This window comes from Balearica regulorum, chromosome 2 (assembly GCF_011004875.1).
Source record: "Balearica regulorum gibbericeps isolate bBalReg1 chromosome 2, bBalReg1.pri, whole genome shotgun sequence".
Taxonomy (NCBI): Eukaryota; Metazoa; Chordata; class Aves; order Gruiformes; family Gruidae; genus Balearica; species Balearica regulorum.
This window is the reverse complement of record NC_046185.1, coordinates 59,994,286-60,011,261: the sequence shown is the minus strand read 5'-3', so window position 1 is coordinate 60,011,261 and position 16,976 is coordinate 59,994,286.

The window sequence follows — 16,976 nt, the reverse complement described above, 5'->3', positions numbered from 1 at the left end:
ATATGTTATCACAGAGGCGCTGATTGGCTTGGCCTTGGCCAGCGGCGGGTCCGTCTTGGAGCCGGCTGGCATTGGCTCTGTCAGACACAGGGGAAGCTTCTAGCAGCTTCTCACAGAAGCCACCCCTGTAGCCCCCCCCCGCTACCAAAACCTTGCCACGCAAAACCAACACAGGCTGATAAGTAGCCCTTCTCAAAAGGGCTAAAGCCTTATCAAAGAGTGGATACTATTTGGCTGTTACTCTTACCATGTTCTTCAAAGAGAAAAGAGAACATTCAACTTTATTTCTAAGAAGATCTTTGGGCCTTGGGGATATGGTTTCCTTTTCCTTCCTACTGGGCAGCACTGAATGTAGACGAGATGGAATTTAACTTTCTTCATGCTCTCTGAAGTTATCATTTTCATAAGAAAGAACAGAAGAAAAATTTGAAATTATTCTCTCACTTTTCTATGGCACTGCAATTTTTGGAGAAAAGTATAAAGTGATTGGTTTCCAGAGATAACAATATGCCAAAGGACATGTATGGAACATTTGCCTAAAAGAAGGAAAGAGACAAAGTCTGCAGCTTTAAGTATTCCTCTGTAGCATGCATCTACAGGTTTTGTGAACTCTTGTGCTCTTCCTTATTTCTAAAATATTAAATTCTCTCTTTGAATGAACTATACCAAGAAAGCAGAAGGAAACAGCCAGCTTCCTGAATCCCTCTTGACCTGTGGAATTTATCCTTTAGGATGAAGATAAAATTCTCAAAAGATATTAGGAAAAAAAAAATCAAACTGAAACAAAACAGGAAAAAAAAAAGGGAAAGAACAAGACATAGAAATGTCTTTTTCTCCAAAGAATATCATGAAAGAGTGATGTGCTGGCTGCTGTAAATGTCTGAATCTCTTTTACTCTCCCATTCTGAAGTGAATTTCTAATGCATTTGAGAATCCTTGTCTTCCCTGGAAAAAAAGTCCCAATACTATTAGAAAAGCCAGTCTGCTTGAAGTACAGCTTCTGATCCAGAGAGAAAATGCCATCATTTTCAAGTGAAAGAGTAGGTGTATGTAGCTAACTTACTGCATCTCCCACAGCATAGCATTTAGAGAGTCCATAGTTATGTATAAAGATAATGAAAACTGTTGTTCTTGCATACAGTATTCCTAGCATCTCTGTATCAGCTTGTGATATTTTTCTGACCAAAAAAAAAAAAAAAGTTTCGAGTCCTGAAAATTTTCCTCCTTACTTCTTCACACACTACAAATGCAAATCCATAAAATTAAGGTATCATTGCTTGGAGCAGGGAGAAAACCTGAATGTTTTACAGCCTTACATGCTAAAAAAAAAATTATATTTTAAGAGGACAAACCTCCTACATTAGTGTGGAGTCACAGTAGATGAAAGTATATCATCCTACCAGAAGTCACAGAAGTTTCAAAAGAGTTTTAATCGTGTAAAAATTAGCTGTTAAAGAAACGTGCATAGCTCTATGATAGTGAGGCTCCTAATAATACTGTTATTAATGACTTCTTTATATTTTTATAGTACTATGATCATGATTAGAGTAGCTTTCATTACACCATATGACTGGTATAATATATGACTAGCATAAATTGACATGAGAAAATAAGGCTTGGGGGACTTTTTACCACATTTCTTATAGTTAATATTTTCTAGAATTTCTTTCAGCCCCTCCTATCGCTTTCATTGAAGATTTTCCTTTGCCAGTAGCCAATCAGGAAATAAACTTCAAAACCAACCAAGCAAACAAAGTCACAGAATCTTTTGTTTTTTGAATTCAGTTAAGAAAATAAGGATTAAAAACTTCTAAATAGATCTTTACTAGCAGAAACATCTAAGGGAAGCTTAAGAAAAAGTTTTAAATAGCAGTCCTCCTTTAGCATTACTCCTAAAACACATTTCATTTTGATGCAAGTCTTTTTATAACCCCAGTTCGCAAGTTAACTGAGACTTTTAGTTACTCTGCCTTCAATTACACCAACCAGGTGTTTATAGAGCCCAGTTGCTTCACCAGTCCTGATAGCTGGTGTACTGGTTTTGACTGGAATAGAGTTAATTTTCTTCATAGTAGCCAGTACAGGGCCGTGTTTTGGATTTGTGCTGAAAACAGTGCTGATAACACAGGGATGTTTTCGTCACTGCTGAGCAGTGCTGACACAGAGCCAAGGGCTTTGCCGCTTCTCACACCACCCCAGCAGCGAGGAGGCTGGGGGTGCACAAGGAGCTGGGAGGGGACACAGCCAGGACAGCTGACCCCAACTGACCAAAGGGATATCCCATACCATATGATGTCATGCTCAGCATATAAAGCTGGGGGAGGAAGAAAGAAGGGGAAGATGTTCGGAGTGATGGCGTTTGTCTTCCCAAGTAACCACTACGTGTGATGGAGCCCTGCTTTCCTGGAGATGGCTGCACACCTGCCTGCCCATGGGAAGTGGTGAATGAATTTCTTGTCTTGCTTTGCTTGCGTATGCAGCTTTTTTTTTACCTATTAAATTGTCTTTATCTCAACCGAGGAGTTTTCTCATTTTCACTCTTCTGATTCTCTCCCCCATCCTGACACGGGGAGAGTGAGCAAGCAGCTGTGTGGTGCTTAGTTGCCGGCTGGGGTTAAACCACAGCAGTCCTTTTTGGCACCCAATGTGGGACTCGAAGGGTTTGAGATAATTACAGGTTTGATTGGAATGTGCTGGATTAAATTTATAGCTATTATTGCTGTTTAGCTATTAATTGTCAGGCTCCTGGGCTTGCCATGGGGCTGGTTGCCTGACTGTATATTAGAATCTAGTGCTCGTTAGTGGCTGCTTTTTGTTTTCATTTGAATCTATAAACCTTCATCCTGACCTCCAGTTAACAAGGTTCAAGTATCATCACTCAAAAAAGGAGAAAAGTCAGATTTTTATGACTAACGTACCAGGAGAAAAAAAGAAAAACATAAAAATAGTTATTTTGGTTTTCTTTATAACTTAGTATTAAGATGGAAGAATAAAGCTGGTTTGCAAGCTTTTTTAAGGTTATATGAATATGAGAGCAGGAGAATATATTCCATTGCTTCACAGAGCTGCAGAAGTAAAGGTCAACAGACATTATGTGTGTTCCACACTTCATTCTTTCAAACTCTCAAACCCAGTCAGTGCATCTTACTAAGTGAAACAAGGATGCATGGAACCATACAAATTGGTACTAATAGGCTTATGACAGAACTTAAAATTGTAGCTCACTGTGTAGTATTTGGGCATTTACCTGAATAAAATTCTGTAGTTATTTAGTGTTAACTGTCTTAACCTCTATAAACAAGTAAACATAGGGAAAATGCTCCAACAAGCAAATATCAGAAAACTTCTAATTTTGCCTGCCTTAGCATTTGAACATTTGTCATAGAGTTTACATGTTACAAATTATTAATACTTTCATCATATACAGCAGTTAAAAATCCTACAAATAAGGCAATAGTTCAGTTATTTAACATGGGACCTTGATATTTTTATTTTTACTTTTTTTGAATGCATATTTTTGTGCCACATGTAATGTCTCATTGTAATACTTTTCCCCTTTAATATAAGGATAAATTAATCTGTATACTTATTTAACTATGTTCTTATAACATATATTTTGGCTTAAAGAAAAGCCTTGCAATAAAATGAATGTTATTACTGTTCTATTCCTAAAGAGTAGCCTGTTAATTTTCACTCAGTACATGCCACTCTGTTTTCTTGTTTCTTTTTTTTTTTTTCCATTTTTGTTTTTTTGGTGTTTTTTTTTTTTTTTATAAACTGGAGTAGAAATATTATTACTGGGTTAATAACTTAAATGCGTTATTAGTCCTGGATTAGGAACAATAATGGAAATTCTGCCACAGTAATATCAATATTCTGTTATTATGAAGTAATTCATATTAAATGAAAGGTATTCATTTAAATTCAGTATAAGCCCTTTACCAGAAAGATTGAGCAAGCAAAGTTTAGCATCTTTGCTAATGGAAAAAAAAACCCAGAAAGTATTTTCTTTAACAGTTTTATGATGCAAGTGAAAAGTCATTTTGGTAATGAACTGATAATTCTTCAGCAATATTAATCTCAGTGGATGCCAAATGAAAGGTTACATGCCCTGAGAAATCCAAAAGGAAAGCAGAAACTATTACATCTACAGAATAATTGATAATTGTATATCTTTGATTTCTGCTTGAGTGCTGTGAAGAAAGAAAATCCACTGTTTATTAGTACCATTTTTTTCCAACAAGAACCTGTATTTTTTTGCTCTTCGATGCCAAGGTTACACAACACAGGTTTTTAATTATTTTTTTTAAATGAAGGCCTGTTGGGTATACAACAAGAGTCTTGAGGACAGTTTGAAGCAGTCAACAGAGCATTGTCTACTTTTGTATCTTCTTACATTGCTTTCGAGGTGTCCTGTAGTGTTCCAGTTCCCAGCTGATGTGAGCAGCCACAAAGGCAATCTGATAAACATATGGACAAAGATGGATATCTACTTAGCGAGGAGGTCCTGAGGCTTCCCTGATGAGCTCAGCACTCTGGTGAACTCAATGGGAGTCTGAGATGTCCCTGATGACTCAGCGAAAGACCAGAACATCCCTGATAAGCTAATCATGAGCCAAGATGTCCTTAGTAAGGTGCAGCTGGCAGAACAAAGAAACTGTAATGACAAACAAAGCCAGGAACTAATGCCCTGTGCCCACTTACATATCTACACCAAAAATTTGTAAAATCTGACTTGCTATGTATTCAAGATGAGTTTCTCTGTGAGAGCTTCTCTGCACAAACTTCTCTGCAAAAGCATCTCTGCACAAGATCTCCTGAAGAGATCAGACCCTCGCAGGAGATCCCTGGCTGACTCCAAACTTGGTAATGTGATGTGGAGCATCTATAAAAATAGACTTTGCCATCCCACTCCTGGGAGAGGATTGGCGAGTTTTGTACTGGTAATACCTCACATAATATGTTTAGCCATGCATATAGGTAAAATTATAAGCATACACTTCCTTTACTAGTATCAATCCTGTTGTAACTTGTTTTGTACATATTTATTAAATATATATATAAAGTATAAGTGTGTATGTGTATATATATACACACACATAGAGCAAATGTTTTACTAGTGGTCGTTTTGTAGTTACCTATAATATGTATTTGGTTTACTAGTAGAAATTGCAATAAAACCTCTATGTCTTCTTGTGTTAAGGAATCCTGAGAATCCCACAGTCATGATCTTACACACCTGTAGGCTGCGTAATCCTTGTAGGTTGAGAGCATGATCATTACACCAGTATCCACTCCAGTTTTCTAAACCCATGAATCATTGTGTTTGTTTGGGTTTTATTGTGGTTTTTCTTTCCTGCGATTCTGAAATAAGATATAATATTTGGTAGTTCTGCTTCTATTTTGACTATAAGGTGGAGAAAAGTAGGCAACAAAGCATGTACTTAAAGAAATTGTCTAGATGAGATGTGAACATTACCTGTATTGAATTGAGAAAATCTTGGCAGAAACACACTGATATGAAACCACTCTAGAGAAAAATTCAACTAAAAACATTTTATCAGCTGATGTTATACAACACCTTTGCAACTGTTACAGTCTATCTATCTGTAGGGCTTGTAACTTGGATTTATTTTATTTTTTAGTCTAAGGTAGATGAATAAATATTGAATAAATAAATAGATAAAATGCAAATAGAAAAAGATTAAAGCAATGTTTGGGATGGATAGGACTGATTTTTTGAAATATTTATCTCCCCCTGTGGTATCCTATTCCATCCTACTTCAACACATGCCACAGCTCAAAATTCTTCAAAGCTGACTGATTTCACAAATAACTATTGTGACATTTGAAAAAAGCTTCACAAAATAATAAGTTGGTCTGCTATAGCAACTCATTTACTAAGAAATAGAATTAATTGAAGTGACTATGTAAGAATCAAAATTTTAACCCATTGGTTGTATTTTACTTTAAAAAAGTGAAAATGACAACTTTTCAAGTATGTCCAAAAATTTCCTTCTTGTATTATTTAGTAAAAATTGTGGTTTATAATGATTCACTTGTGATGCAAATTATTTCATTTCTTTTCAATTCTCTTGGTATAAATGAGAAGAGCATCCCTTGTAATTAATATATTTGTACAATTGGAAAAGGAATATTAATGCTCAACAAGGCTTTTTATACCATTGGGGGGCAGATGAGCCTTAAAACTTGCTTGTTCTTATTTCGACTTTTATGTGAAGTGAATTGCAGGCTGTAATGCACATTTCAGCAATTTGAGGGGTCTGTCTTTTAGGTTAGTGGCACTATAGCATCTGTACCTTACTGCACTTTTATGAAGGAAAGCAAAAGTAGACAGAAGGAATACTGCTAATCATCAGAAGTATGTTTTAGTGTCTAAATCAAAACTGAAAAAGCCTTCAAACAGTGATCTATAAGTTGAAGCTATTAAAATCTTAAAAGAATGTCCACTGAGGTGTGTATTAGCACAGAGGTAAAGAAAATCAATAATAGTCAATTTAGTTTCTTTTTTTTACCCATAACTTTTCCATGAGCGAAAGACAATTTCCAGTCTGTCATCCTTCCACTTGCTGAAGTAAAGACTTTCACAGTGCATGTAAAGCTGCCATGGATGGAAAATGAAAACAGCAAATCGCTTCCACCATTGGTGATGTAAAACAGAAGGGTAAATGATTGCAAAGAAATGATATAACAGAAGATATTTTAAATATATGTGAAGTACAGAATATCTTCAAGGAAGATGTTTTATATTGAGACATGTAAATAAAAATCAATTGTGTTGCTTATTTGCAACTCTTATTCATCCAAATCAATAGAGCCAAAGAAAAGAGAAAGTTTTCATTCTCATTTTTTTTAAAAAGCTATATTCACCTATATATCATTTTCAGAGAGGATTCTTCACCCTTTATTTTGTTACTTTTTTATCAAATAGTTCTCTAAATATTCACAAGGGGTGTATTGATATTATTTTTTTGTTTTGCTTTCTTTTATTTTTCTGTAAGACTTGAAACAATGAATTTTTTAGGACTTGTATTAATGTAGTCTGTTGTAGTTGACAAACTGTTTGCTAAAAACATTATTTTAAATGTTTCTCTATATAGTCACCAATCAATTCTGAATGACAAGTAAAAATGTAAGATTCATCTATGGGATATTTTTGTTATATTAAAATCCAATTGAGTAAATCTATGTTACAAATATTTCATAAAGTCTACATCCCAGTATTCTAAAGACTACATAATAGGTAGCCTGTGCTGAGACATTGTAATAGAAAGCTATATCTCTTTCTTTGCATGTATGTTTTTGTTCAAGTTACAGTAACAATTGACAGGAGATGAAAAAAATCACATTACCATAAGATCAATAATAATTTTATTTTAAAATGATGAAGTCTTTAATAATGTCAATAGGTGACATTTTAAAACAGGAAATTAATAATTTATTTTGTAAAAAAAAAAAAAGTACTTTATACTAGTACATATTTGTGAATTATTGCACAAATCATAAATAGCATCAATAGATAGGTAAACGCACCAGAATATATTAATTTATGTTTAATCAAGAAAGATCTGCAATCTTATTTTTGTTTTGACCTTCCATGTTTCTCTCAATAACGTAATGTTAACCTAGTCACATGATGAATAACAGAAATAAATAGAACAGGATCAGAGCAGGATAACTTCATACATTCTAGTGGTGAATGTTTTGTGAGAAACACCTCCTGTTGTGTAAGCTAAATGGTATTGACATGAGAATAATAGCTTAAATGTTGCAAAAGCTATTACGTTTCTTTGTAAACCATAGATATGAGCAAGCACGGGGGGGTTACATTTAGTGTCTTGGCATGCTTTTTGATATAGATCAACAATCCCCATCTTCACGTTAGTAGTCATTTCTCCACAGACCAATAGAAAATTTTCTGCCCACCTCTGCTGGTGCACAGATCACAGCTGGAGAATTTCTACTCATGTTTATTACAAGAAGAAAAGAAAATAGGAAGAAAGACATTTTGGAAGCACAAAAAGAATGAGGGAGTTTTACTTCAAGTACTTAAAATAATTCCTGATTTCCTTCTGACACAGTAATTTCCTGGAGCAGGTTCAAAAAGGTCTTTCTGCTTTAATGTGACATCTCTTTGAAGACCTTGTTTTATCAAAATGCAATTTGAAGTGGACTTGAAAGCAAGGGGAGACATAGGTTAAATGAATGCTCTTGCTCTAAATAGAAACAGTGGTGATAATGAATTCCATTCATGATTGTTTTCCGATATAGATCCATTAATAAAATAAAAAATGACAAAAAAATAGCATCTGAAAATCTCACTAACATGTCGAATTTCTTCCATGAAAGCTTTATTGCTCTATCTTTCTGTTTATCAATAAGACAAGGAGATTCTGTTTTTCCTAACGGTAAGATAAGCACTTCTGTCATTCATTGATTCTCTTCTTCCATTTGAAATGATAAGCTGTTCATTATATGCCTAGAAGATATGTAAATCATAGGAAGAGGTCATATCAAAGGAAAATAAAATTCAAAATAAAGCAAATTCCAACCTGATAGTCTTCATGAAAGAGAAGAAAATGTACCACTCAAACGTATACCTGGTTTAGAACGGCCATAAAAATCATGCTGCTGGTGAATAACAGTTTTAGTTACTTTTAGCATAGTAACAGATCTCTTCAGATACACACAGTGCCTCCAATTTTTTATTACATTTCCAAAAAGCCTCAACCTGACCTCCCTTTGTAACTTTATATATGGAAGTGGTTTTATACATGCAAATCTAGTACAGTGTTACCTAAATTATAGCATAGTTAGAGTATTGTTCTTAGTTCTATCTTCTGTGTAATTTTAGAGAATGATCAACTGTGCTGAAATGCAGATTTATTAGACATCTGTGTCCTCTGCTCTTAATTGAGCTGCTCTTTGGGGGGAAAAGAAAAAAAAAAGAAAAAAAAGACTCCATTTAGGTTTGGAGAAGGAAAAAAGCTGGCACCAAAGCATACTGTTCCCAGCAGACAGTCAGGTGAGCTCTCTGCATTTGCTGTTGTCATTTTTTGTTCTGCTGTAACGATAGAAGAAATTACATTCACAGACAAGACACGATTAGCACTTTCTCACTCTAATCAACTAATTGTGTGGGCTCTTCTGTGCTTTATCCATTATCTTTAATCAGTGACATCTTGAGGTAAAGAAAATGGTAAACAGCAGAGACTGTTGCTGGAAGTCAATCAGTCACAAACTGGACATAAAGAGGTCATTGTTCATCAGTGATCTGGAGTAACAATAAGGTGCATATCCATTGGAGTAGAACTATGAGGCATGAATGCTATTATTCTCACTCTGGAGATATGAAAGGAAAATGTTTCTTAAAGAAAACAAATTGTCTGCAGCATTTACTTCTGACAAAATATACAATTTTATAAAAGCAAGAGCAAATATCTGTAGAGGATCTTAAACATGTCAATAAAGTTGCCAAACACAACACTACTGACAGAAGACTTGAAAAGGGAACGGAACTTCTTTGTAACGTGCTTGACCTCTGCTCACAGCTCTTCGTAGCACCCTCTCTGCTGGTGAGTCTGTTCCAGCTCTGTTTCACACCGGGTTCAAGTTAGAAAACAGATCTCGATGCTCCTCATTGGGCACTATTGAAGTGAACATTGTTGTCATGTCACTATGTAAAGTTGCAAATAACCAGCCAATGTTAGGAATATCCTAGTCAAATGGCAATGGAAACAGCACCATGACAGCTATCTGTAATCTATCTATTGACTACAACTTTCACAGGTGTGGTCAAGAGCAACCTCCTGATTTCTGCAGAAAAGTATTGTTAAATTAATTGTATGACATGAAAAATTTTAATGTACAAACAGATCAGTTGTCATGCTAGCAGCATCAAAAAATCAAATAACATCTTATTTTTCACTTGATGTTCTTCAGATCTTCAACGTGTCCTCACTGGTACAGTATTGATATTCTGTTACTTGTTGACTGGAACAGGATGGTTACATAGTGATATTGTCACTTTTCATAAGAATTTATACATGGTGAAGATTTCTGGTCTGAACTTTGATTAAGGAGGAGTCATATGTCAATAACTGTCTAATGGTTTCAAAGCAAGTAAAATCAAACTCCTAGAAGGATTAAACACTGAAATATTTAAAACAGCAGATGTCTAGCTTGATCCCTAGACACAGCTATAATTCAATGACTGAACAAAACTGAGGATAGTGAGTTGGAATGAAAAGTCCTGAGCAGCAATATGTAGCACCTCATCAGAGGTTTCAGCTATAGTGCACATTATTTATTAAACTGTCAATCTGCCGTAACTAGAAAAGCATTAGATCAAGTTCCACAGCAACCAGCTCGGGATCATCTGGGAGTGCTGTATCAGTAAGTCTTGAAATCATTATCCAGATGCTTCAGGGTAAGGCAGCGGCTGCCAGTAAAGTCAGTGATAATTCCGTCTAATTCTGTCTAAATAGGGACATCTTTTTTCTTTTCACACCAGAGCAACTGGTAATCACCGCATGGAATAAAGCAACAATAGATTGGGAATTTAAAATGGAAATGTCATCCATCCCTACAAGCATGATAGTGACAGTGAAAACCACTGTGGTTTGTTGTTTCTCTCAGGTTCTGGAAAATATCCTTGACAGAAGAACAATCAGCAGAATCTGCTGGAAAGAGTCCTCCCTAAACGTAATCTGCTTGGTGAAGACCAGACTGACACGATTTTCTGCTCACAGGCAAAATCAAGGAAATTTCAGAGAATAAAGTCAAGGTCTATGTATGCTCCTTGCCTCTAACAAAATTCATTAGTACTGGGATTCTGTGAAAACATCTATAGAGATTTTTGTCCAGGCAAGTCAATGGCTGCTCATTTTAAGATGGTAAGTTTTGGTAGAAAAGGTGAAATGTTAGAACCATTTTCTACCTAAATTGGGACCAGACAAGGCAGTATTCTTGGACAGGTTTAGTTTATCATTATGTGGGTTTATGCATGGGTTTCATATGCATATATGTGAAAGTATGTTATTAATTACAAATGGTTTCACCTGAAAAGAGTCTTATTCTTGGTAGAAAGCATGTTAAACCAATAATAATTATTGCAATTTGAGGACAATTCAAATACCACAGCAGTGTGTGCTGAGGAAAGCATGCCTGAAAATGGAGTCACACAGAGGATGGCAAAAGCCAGTACGGTTACTGGGAAAAGCAGCATGGCTGGAATGGAAAAAAATCTGGCTTCAAACAAAATTGAGTACCGTGCAATTGTTCTTACCACTTCTCTGTTTGGCTATATCTTTTTTTAGAGCTGTCACATCAAATGTTGTAGCCAGTCAACCATCAGCTGCTTTCATGCTCTTGGTACAAAATGGTTAAATGTCTCGAATAGTAAGTCTCAGAGCATTGCCTATAGCTGGTATCAAAGCTGTACTCCTGTGAGCTGAGCTGCACCAAACATCTGGTGCATATATCAAATAACCAACCAACCATAAGCATTTTGTATGGACAGTTTAAATACAATGAATGGTTAAGACTGACCCATTAAACATTACTGAGACATTCTCAAGGTAAATCTTCAGTCATAGAACATCAGCCTCACAACATGAGATACAATTAAAGGTCATCTGCTGTGGCGGAGAACATATGCTGATGTTATCAAACATATGGAGAAAAAAAAAAGGAAAATTACACCGAACAAAATGGAACAACACAAAATAAAGATAGTGTGTACAGGAAGCTGCATCTGCTACATTCCCAGCTGTGAGTGTGCTGCAAAAATTTAACAAAAATCCCACAAGTAAAATTCCTCATTTTTTAAGTTGACAAGGGACTTCTTTTGACAGTGTAGAATATGCCATCAGTATATATACCTTATCAAAACCTAAAACCCGCTAGTGTCATTATGAACATAGTACAGGCAACACCACACTACTAAAACAAAAAAAAATGAAAAACTAATTAATAGCAAATTATATCTACTGAAATACAGGAACCTCTGACAAAGCTTCCCACAAATCTCAAACACTTTTGCATAGGAGATTTCTTTAAGGAAAATTGCCCCTTGAATGTAGCTCAGCACTGAAATGAAGAGATTGTTTCTAACAGCCAGAAAGTAGATCATTTCTTTATGTGGCAGCTTTGTCATCACTTTCACAGATGTTTGTAAATCTTACTTGTCACAGCTGTTTGATGGGTATTCACATCTTCTGGGGCACAAAAGACTGAACTGCACTTCAGATTCTCGCTCTCTGTCACATGGGTGTGATACTGTGGGGTGTCAGGAAGCCACGAGGGTGGGCAGGTCCATGAGGAAGGTGGCTTGGGAGAGTGCATGACAACACAGTGTGCAGGGTAGGGATCTCACCAAAAAGAGGTCCAATCTCACAGTGCTTGAACAAGGAGAGCAGAGGAGAACCAGTGACAGTAACCAGAGTCAGAAAAGGTTGTGGAATGGCTGTAAAGTGCCGTGGGGAAAGGGACAGGAACAGGGACAGGCCTAGCCAAGGCAGCAGGTGGGGGTCCAGCGCAGCCCCTGCAGGAGGAGACACCCACAGAGGCTGGTCCCAGACCTTGTGCCAGGTCACCCTGCAACAGAGCTGGTCCTCACAACCCGCATCCCAGCTCTGGGGGGAGAAAAAAGGTTGCAAAGCCGATTGGTGCATGCTGGACCCTGACACATGGCTGCTTTTCTGACTTAGATTGGACTTGAACCTTTACCTCACTGTAGTCCCAAATGAAATGTTCTTGCTTTTGAGAGGTTTACAGATAGGCCAATATTCTTCATTACTGGAAGCAGAAAGTAGGAGGTATGGCTGTATGACTCACTCACGTGAATGTGAATCAGTTAGTCCTGATTATTATTAGTTCATGTAAAAACTGTCCCCCTGTGTCATAAACCTGCAGAGACTTTAAAGTACTGAAAGCTAGCACTGCTTCCCTCCACTAGAAATAAATCCGTATCCCTGAGAAGATACATTAAGGGCAAAGCAATATGAGAAAATTGGATGCCTTGGATATAGACAGTATTAAATATGAAATAATGAGATAATGACCAATCTACTCCATCTAACGTATCAGATTGTTTGCTCAGGTTCTTTTTAACGTCATCCAGGTGCAGCTGAAGTGCATTTTTTGGCTATCAGTTGTAGCTGATTGGTGTGTGAAAAACATCTCCTGTGTTCAGAATAGATTGCACAGAAATTCTCTGTGATAGAAGCAAGATGGACCTGCCAGAAGCCTGTTTCCTCAAGCCTTGAAGGTCTTCTGAATAGTATGGATTAGCATAGAAATCCAGGACTAAATTCAGTCTTATTGACTATGTGTAGAATGCACCTCAGATGTTCCCAGTAATCCTATGTGTAGACAAATGGTGACCCAGACCTTGAGTTTTCAGTTCAGTTTTATTTTAGGGGTACCAAAGGAATAAAAGAACATTGAAAAACAGAGCCAACACCATCCATTTTAAATTCCTTCTGTACATCTGAATTTGACGTCTGTTTGCCTTAATCCTATAAAATCTTTATAGGCTGCATACAGGGTTAGGTTATGAACACAGTAGAACATCTTGATGTGACTGATCACAGAATCATAGAATCATAGAATCATTAGGTTGGAAAAGACCCTTAAGATCATTGACTCCAACTGTTAATCTAACACTACCAACTGATAGCTCAGATGACAATGGATTTCATTGTTGATTAAAATCCAGTCAGAAAGAGTCAAACAAAAGTCAGTATATTTCAATGAATAACAGTCTTAATATAAGTTTTTGATGACTCGGTAAAATCATATTATAAAATATGTAATTGCCTACAAAAACATTGTTTAGAAATTGAGAGGTTACAGGAATCATCAAATATATATATATAAGAATAGCTGAAACTTTTATACCTTCTCATTAGATATCTGAAGGTTTTGATTTTTTTTCCTTGATCAGATATTGTGTACCAAGAATTTCACAAAATTTTCTAAAAAGCTTATCAGCTACTGCACAGAATCAGATTATTATTGATTAGTTTAAAAGTGATCTTAAAAAAACCGAACAGTTTGTTGTTCAAAAACATGATATACTCCACATAGCATGGGGTGGGGAACAAAGCTGATTTTTCATAATGAAGCATGGCTTCTTAGATATTCAGACTGTAATTGAGAGATGCCTGAGGAACAAAGTTTCAAAACAAAATCCAATGTACAGCATCCTTGATAAAATATCTTGTAGTGCAGTTCCAATGAATGGCAGGATGTTTATGAGAATCGAATCATTTTCACCACAGAGAGAGCAGTCATCAATCGCTCTCCTTGTTGAAGTTTCATAGTTTAAGCACTGAATAATCAAACAGACGATTAAAAGTGGTGTTTAATAATAACTATTTGAAAAGCTCATCTGAAAGCAGATAGTGCTTCCATGTGACTGTCTGCTTTGTATATGCCATGGTATCAATATACTGTGAGAACAACATATGGGTTTTTTTGATGGAAAGTAATGGAAAATGACAGACTGTTTAAAGATGCTGTGGTGCCAATTTCATGAATAATGCATTAGAGTAACAGGTATAATCAGTGCAGTTTAATAGTCTGCAGCCTCCAGAGATACAACAGCAGCATACAGAGGAATTATCCTTGTACCAGGACCACCTGACACTTATCTTTTTTTCTTGACTTTATTTGATGGAGACCACACTAAAATAAAGTCTTTAAAAAGGCTAATAGTCAGAACCAAAAATGTTATGTCCTGAGTCAGAATGAATTTACTGTACATGTGCTGTGCCATTTACTTTTTAACAATAAGCACAATTTTTAAAATCCATTTTCTTAGTCCAAGAAAGATGCCTATGTTTCTGAGTTAAAAGTTCCATTTTCCACCTGACAAATGAGCTACCGTGATGTATGCTCAGGTCTCATCTTTACAAATCTGTTCTGCTTGCTATATATCTGCACCTGAAAAGCCATCTTGGCAGATCTCACTTTTTAAAAAGTTCATTGTGGCTTCTGAAACACCATTCTGCAAGTCAACTGGGCAGGGAGTGGTAGCTTTATATGTGTGTAGATATATACATGTATACATTCATGTGTATTCATACACATCCTACAAATGAGAAAAAAACCAAATGGAATCTAGGCTGAGTTAATGTAGGAATATTTTGGAAAAGTAAAATAAGGTGATCAAATGGTTATAAAGTCAGTTGGCACAAATAAATTTCTATAGAACACTACTACTCATGAAATGAACTGTTCTATGTATATTCTATGATATAGGAGTGATTGCTGGCCTGGAGGAGTAGGTTTTGTAATAAGATCTCCTCAACATTTAGTAGCTTCAAAATAAGTACAATGTTCTTTATAAACTACTCTTTCTGCTAGATTAAGAAAATAAAGCAAAGCAACATGTGACAGATTGAATCATTTCACCATCTATCGGATAGGTTCAATGTCTGAACTTTTAAAAATACTTCAAAACTTTATCACTTGCCTGAACTTACTCAAACTTAACAAAATAAATGCCTAGCCCACAGAATATCAATTGTCACTTCCAATGATGTCACAGTGGTGTAAAACTGGTGCAATGAATAGTTAGCACCAGAATAGCTGATATAATTTTTATTATGATCATCCATTTAGTATTCATACTTCTTTAGCACCTTATGTCCTCCATATGCTGTGCATGAATATCAGAAGAAAGAAATGGGAATGCAAAGAATTATCTAAGAACTTTCATGGGAGCGCAGAGTTAAACACAAGGAATTCTGGAAAATCAGGCTTAAGCATGGGGTCGAACTGCATCAATTTACCCGTGCGATAGATCAAAAGCTAAAATAGCCACTACGTTTTGGACTCTGAGGATGTGATAAGAGAAAACACAGTTTTCCTAGGGCAACTCTAAATCAGTCAGTTACATTTTGAAAATACTGTTGTGTGCAGAAATGACTATTGAAAATATATTGTTTTATTAGTTTAGAATGACCAGTGACAAGACAAATAATTCCATGCATACAGGGCCGCATTTGAACCTGCCTGCAAAAAAGATGTATGCCCACCCACAACACTGTTACATAAAGTTCCAGGCATAAATAACAGCACAGAAGAAAGTAGATGTCTTCTGATTGCTTAAGATTTACCAACCCACTTGCAGTAGACTTCCTTCCTGTCAGATGACTACTGAGGTGTGCAATACCATGCAGACCACTTGTTCTTATTACATGGACATTGCTGATTCACACTGCCAGCTTGGGCCTACCTCAAAGATTGCCATTCTGTGATTGTGGGATCATAAGCCATCAAGGAAAATTCTTCAACTGCACTGTTTTGGACAGCAACCTTCAGCTGTAAGCAGAGGCCAGAAAACAGTTCATGACATATCTACCAGAACTGATATTGGGATTAGTACTCCTTTCACAACAAGTACATCTTATGTCAATGCAGTGCAAGCATTAACAATTCATAGCCAACTAAATTGTGGTCAGCACAGCTGCAGGGACCTCATATCCCATACTTCTGTGGGAGGGCCAAGACAGCCTTCTGCAAAGTCTTTGGCAATCCTGAAGACAGATGTGGCAGGAGTGTATGGAGAGGCAATAATTTTCCACAACAGGCCAGCACGGAGTTCTCCAGCAAAGCTGAGTAACCAGCTGGCTCCAGTGGCTCTTTCTCTCTCAATATCTCTCTCTCTCTCTCTCTCTCTCACACACACACACACACACGCACACACACAAACAATGGCTTCACGAATAAATCAAATCTTGATGTAAATCAGAGAGTCTTTTCAGGAAAATATAAATCATACAATCTGAAATTTCTCTGGCGTTTTTCCATATGGGCAACTCAATAGTCCTCCAGAAATGGAAAATATTGTTATCTGCTCTGCTCAGCATCCTTAATTAGTTGTCATCTTAGCTTAGTGTCCTTTTTTTAGGCTTTACCTTCTCACTTCTTTGTTCCAGGGCAGA